The sequence below is a fragment of the Equus quagga genome, chromosome 14 (assembly GCF_021613505.1).
Source record: "Equus quagga isolate Etosha38 chromosome 14, UCLA_HA_Equagga_1.0, whole genome shotgun sequence".
NCBI lineage: Eukaryota > Metazoa > Chordata > Mammalia > Perissodactyla > Equidae > Equus > Equus quagga.
Window position 1 is genome coordinate 90316369 of NC_060280.1, and position 5538 is coordinate 90321906.

Here is a 5538-nt window from a genome sequence, read left to right on the forward strand (position 1 = left end):
ATCTTTAATTATCCTTACACCTCTAATTTCTTTAGCTCAGTCTTTCCCAAGTCGATGCATATAGAAACAGGTGAATGAAGCAAAAGCCAATGAGAAGGAGTTCTAAGAAGAATGTGTTTGCCACAACCAAGAAGCTTTGCTAAAGTGGTATGGCCCTCAAGTGTGAATACTTTATCTTTGAATTGCTTGAATCCAAAACACAGACACAATGATGGGTACCTGTATACTTGTTTCTCTTACATCAACTCATTTATTTTCCAAAAGGTGTCTCTGCTCTGTGGAACCCCAGAATCTAATAGTTGTCTTGGAATTCCTCTTTCTTGGGTTCTCAGATGATCCAGAACTGTGGCCTGTCCTGTCCTGTTCCTGTCCATGTACCCATTAATCATTCTGGGGAATCTGTTTGTTATCCTCACTGTTAGCTCTGATTCCCACCTCCAAGCCCTCATATACTTCTGTCTCTCCATCCTATCCACGGGTGATATCAGTTTTACTTCTACCATCGTCCCAAAGATGATATTGGACATTCAAACTCATAGCAGAGTCATCTTCTATGCAAGCTTCCTGATTCAGTTGTCTTTTCTCTTTTAATCTTTTTGGATGTTTGGACAGTTTACTCTTAACTGTGATGGCCTATGATCTGTTCATAGCTATTTGCTATCCCTTACACTACCTTGTCATAATGAATGCCCTCCTCTGTAGCTTCCTGGTTCTGGTATCATTTTGATCAGACTTTTGTACTCCCAGCAGCACTGTTTAATGATGTTGCAACTAACATTTTGCGCAATTGTGGAAATCCTCATTTCTTCTGTGATACTCCTCAACTCCTCAAGCTTTCCTGTAATGATGCCTCCATCAATAAAATGTTAATATATTGTATTGGTGTCATCTTTGGCAGTATTCTATTCACAGGGATCCTTTTCTCTTAACTCAAATTGCTTCCTCAATTTTGAGAGTCTCATCAACAAGTGGGAAGTACAAAGACCTCCAGGTGTGGCTCTCACCTGTCAGTTGTTTGCTTATTTTGTGGAACAACCTTTGGGAAATACCTCAGTTCTCTGGGTTCACATTCCCCCAGGAAGGATGCAGTGGCCTTGGTGATGTACACTGTGGTCACCCCCATGCTGAACACCTTCATCTACAGCCTGACAAACAGGGACATTGAGAGGGCCTTGAGAGTCTCCTCAACAAAACAGCCTAGTCTCAATATTTGGGCTTTTTTGCTGTTGTGGTTGTTCAGTGGATTACAAATTATTGCAAAGCCAAAGATCTGGAATTGGTAAACCTTCCTCTTTGGTATCATAATTTTTGTAGCTCATGGTTTTCACTCCTCTTGATTTATCATATCTGAAAATTACTTATGTTGGTTCATCTTTGATGGGATTAAAGAAGTATTCTGGGATCCTACATGTGTCAGAATCACTGCACAGTTGAATCTTTTTACCTCTATGGAATCCTCTATATTTTTCACCTATGACCTGGGATCCTGTAGAAATTCAGAACACTCTTTTAAATATATATACAGTTTTCAACCATTTTCACTGTCCATATCTGTTTTCCATAAAACTTTGGCTTTGATCAAATCAATTGATGCAGGTTGTATCAGAGAATGTATGTCTTTAGTCCTCAATCTTGGCTTCATACTAGAAGTATCTGATGAGCTTTAAAATCCTCACGCCTGAGTCACCACCATAGATTATGATTTAATTGGACTGGAAAGTGAAAAGAGCAAGATCAGTTTTAACAGCACCCCAGGTGGATCTAATGTGCAGCCAAGGTGAAGACCTGTTGAATTTTGTCAGGCATTTCCTTGAAATGTGACTTGTATGTTTTCAGTCCTTTACTGTTCATGACCAGGTCTTGAAGATCTTAAGGTGATCAGAGTTCATAAAGGAGAAGATATGAATAGAGTTTGCCTTAATAACAAGCAATGCAATTTTTTCCCCTCATATTCCTGGTAATATTTTTTCATATGTCTTCTCCCTCCATGCTCTACAGCTGGTCCTATGTGCTGGATCTTAAGCTATAATTTTTTGCTCCAAACTTATGCTTCTCTAATTTAATTTGTGATGCTGTGGTGGGGGGCTGGGAATCTTTTAACTGCTTCTCTGATTTTCTATCTGGTTTCCCTTTAGACTCCTCTAATATCATTAACATTAACTTCACATGCATTAATGCCCAACGTTTTCCCTTTACTCCTTAACCTGTGGCATTGTCACTACATCCAGCAGCTATGACTCTGTTACTGTATTTTTTCTTTTAAGCCTTTCATCTTTTAATTACCATTAACTATACCTGTATTAAATTGTCTTCATTAAAATAACTAGTGTGGTTTCTCTTTTCTTGATCAACCCCTGCCCAATAAATCATAAAGTTACATTGTAAGGTGCAACTGGAAGATTGCAAAGTGAGCTCAGGTTAAAAAAGTGATTGTAAAGATATCTTCTGGTCAAGGGTGTGCAACTGCAGTTTAAAGAAATGGTATGATATTTCCAGTGGCTGTGTGGTTCTAATTGTGCCTGTAGATCATTGCCAACCAAGTCATTATTAATAAATTTAGTTCTATCTTCATTTTTATTACTCAAGGGTAACAAACGACCACATCCACAAAGGGTAGATCTTTCCTTTCACTAGTGACAGCCTCTTTAGGATTCCATTTTGTAACCATACTTCCCTGTCTTCTGTTATGATCAATGTTCCATAAGCTCTTTGTGCCTCTGCACACACCAAGGTACCTGTGTACATATCAGTCTTTCCTTTTGAGGTGCTACACGTAGATTCTGAGGTAGCCATCCAGACTTTTTGAAAGGCTGCCTAATAACTCTGCCTTTTACCACTTAGCTAAATCACCTACAAACTTAACTGACAATGGTCCTCATATCTGATGGGCTCTTCTCATTATGAAATTACTTCAGTTTAACATTATATTTTTCCTCTTGCCCAAACATTCTAAAATGTCTCAACACTCAAAATTCTTTATAATCCCACCATTTCATCATTTGGGCTCCCTAAAATTTTCCTCTGCCATTGATGCACACACACATAATTAGCATACTTTCTCCCATACCTAATTTAATTAGGAAAATATTTAAGTTTTTTTCCTGTCAGTTAATGAGAAATCAGTCTCTGAGTTCCTCATTCAGATAAATTTGAGGCATGAGGACTGCAAAGATAAGCTATAGACATTGCCACAAATCATGATTCCCATACATTCCACTTTATCTCACTATGTAAGCCAAAATCACCTGTTTTTAAAAAAGACTTGAAGAGTTAAAATACAAAGATTCCAAAGAAAATGTATTTGGAGGGAGATGAGCCCTTACTAGTTGAGCAGAGATCAGAAGCCTCTAGAGATGCTTGCTGAATTGGTCCTGAAATGGCTGTGACTTCTCCTGGCAAAGATGAAAGGACTCTGTTGGTATAAGAGAGCCCAGAGACGCTTCTTCTTATGACATGGCCAGGAGCAGCATGTTGGAGTCTGCAGAATTACCTAAAAGTGAGCAGGCTCTTCTATTTGCCAATTATCCAGTAAAGTTTTGTTGGGAAGATAGTGATGTGATGAGTTGAGAACTATTCAGGAAAGCAGAGATAAATCTCTAGAATCTTTTTGTGTTTATAGCCCCAATTCCTGATAAGAAAGTGTGGCCTTGGGGTGGGCAGCTTCTAAGATGCTCTCAGTATCCACTGCTTCCTATATTTATACCCTTGTATTTTTCCATTTCCAACTGGGCTGGACTGTGTGACTTGCATCCAATGAAAAAACTATCAAAAAATATTGGAACATCACTCCAACCTTAAAGTTCAAATAGACTCAGACTTCCAACTTGCCAGCCCTCTTCTACTCTCTCACCAGTTCGTTCTGATGGAAGATAGCTGCCATGTTTTCAGCTGCCCAGTGGAGAAGCCCATGTGGCAAGAAACTGAGAGATGACTGTAGCCCTACATTTAGAATGCAAACATTTGTGAAACTCCCTGTAGTATTTAAGGAAACTGACAATTTAATAAGTATTTCAAATTAGATAGTTAATGTACAAACATGCATAAATTCTACAGATAAATTAAAACGTTGTCATTCAAAATAGCAAAAACCATAAATCTCCAAACATAAGATCCAAAAGTCCAAAGCAGGAATACAGAAATAAAAATAGAAAGTTCTCCTTAAAGACATAAATTTCAATTGAGAAAATAAAAATTTGCATTACAGTCTTGGTGTAAACGACATAATTCTTCCTACATGCATGATTAATTCAATGAATTTGTAGATCTACAACTCACACATTGCTTTTTTAATTGAAAAACATCTGAATTTATAAAATTCCTGCAACTTGGAAGCCAGAAGTGAGAAGTATGGATGAGCTTCCTCTTGAAAAAAGGAAGGACTCAGACTCTTCCTAAAACATTCTGTTTTCCGTTTTCCTCTTCCATTAATAACAGCAAGTCCACAGAGATTGCACTAACACAGACTAATTTTGCTAATTATGAGCTCTGTGCATTGAGCTCTCAAGGCCATACAAGTGTAAATAATCAGCCTGTGCCTACAGCCCTTCAGGTTCTTGGTCCCAGTCTGTCTTTTCTTCCCAGAATCACCATCTGGATCAGGAGGCCTGTGACTAGCTGTGTCTTCCTGCCAGTCCTGAGGACGGAGACTAAACCTTCACCACTTTCCAGGCAGGAGAAGGGCAGCAGATTCTCACCCTTGGTCATACTCCAGCAGAGACACAGAACAGTCCAGTGAGTACCGTGAAGACGGTGGATAGAGACGAGACTTTCAGGAGCATTGTCTTTTCATAATTAAGGCAAACAGGAGAGTTGGACAAACAGGTGATAGGGCACCAAATGCAGAGTTTCAGCTCAGAGCCCCATGTAGTTTATATTGTTGTTTCTGTTGGGGACCCCAAAACTCTCAATCAAAGTTTTCATTTCTCCCTCATTGGTTCTGCTGTCATATGTATCTCTCCCATGACAGCAGTAGTAAGTCCTTATAAACTGTTCTCTAAGCACTGAAAAACAATCGGGAAAGTGATGTTGGTTATAATGATGAAAACGATGACAGTACCACAATGTGACATACGTTTACTTAGGGATTTTAAGTGCCAGGCTCTAAGCTAAGTTTCTTTATATAGCTTATTAGTTTTTATCTGCATTCTCACCCCAAAAAGAGGGAAATACGCATTATCATCATTTTACAGTTCAGGACAGAAGCACAGCATTTTTATTTAATTTTATCAGGTCCTGGAGTCAAAAAGGGTAAAGTCAGGTTTCAATCCAGACAGTGAGATTCCAATCACAGGGCACCTAAACAATATTCTCTTCTACTAATCCGACCTGGAATTTCTCTTCCTTTCGTTCCAGGCAGAGGCCCCCCCCCCCCCCCCACTGTGCTCTTCTCTTTGGTTTTCTTCTAGACCACAGTGGAAAGCAGTGGGTTGCCCTGGCTGCATCAGCTACAGTATGGGGGAGATCACATGCAGGAATCACATGATAATTCAGAGCAGATCTCTTTCTTGTCCCTGCTCTCAAATTTTCCTTCAATTGTTC

The 5538-nt window shown here is 39.1% G+C and overlaps 1 pseudogene; it reads left to right on the plus strand.

Annotated features, from left to right (window-relative positions):
- The first annotated feature begins 372 nt into the window (after positions 1-372).
- LOC124225660 (olfactory receptor 18-like) lies at positions 373-1283 on the plus strand (annotated as a pseudogene).
- Positions 1284-5538: the final 4255 nt, after the last annotated feature.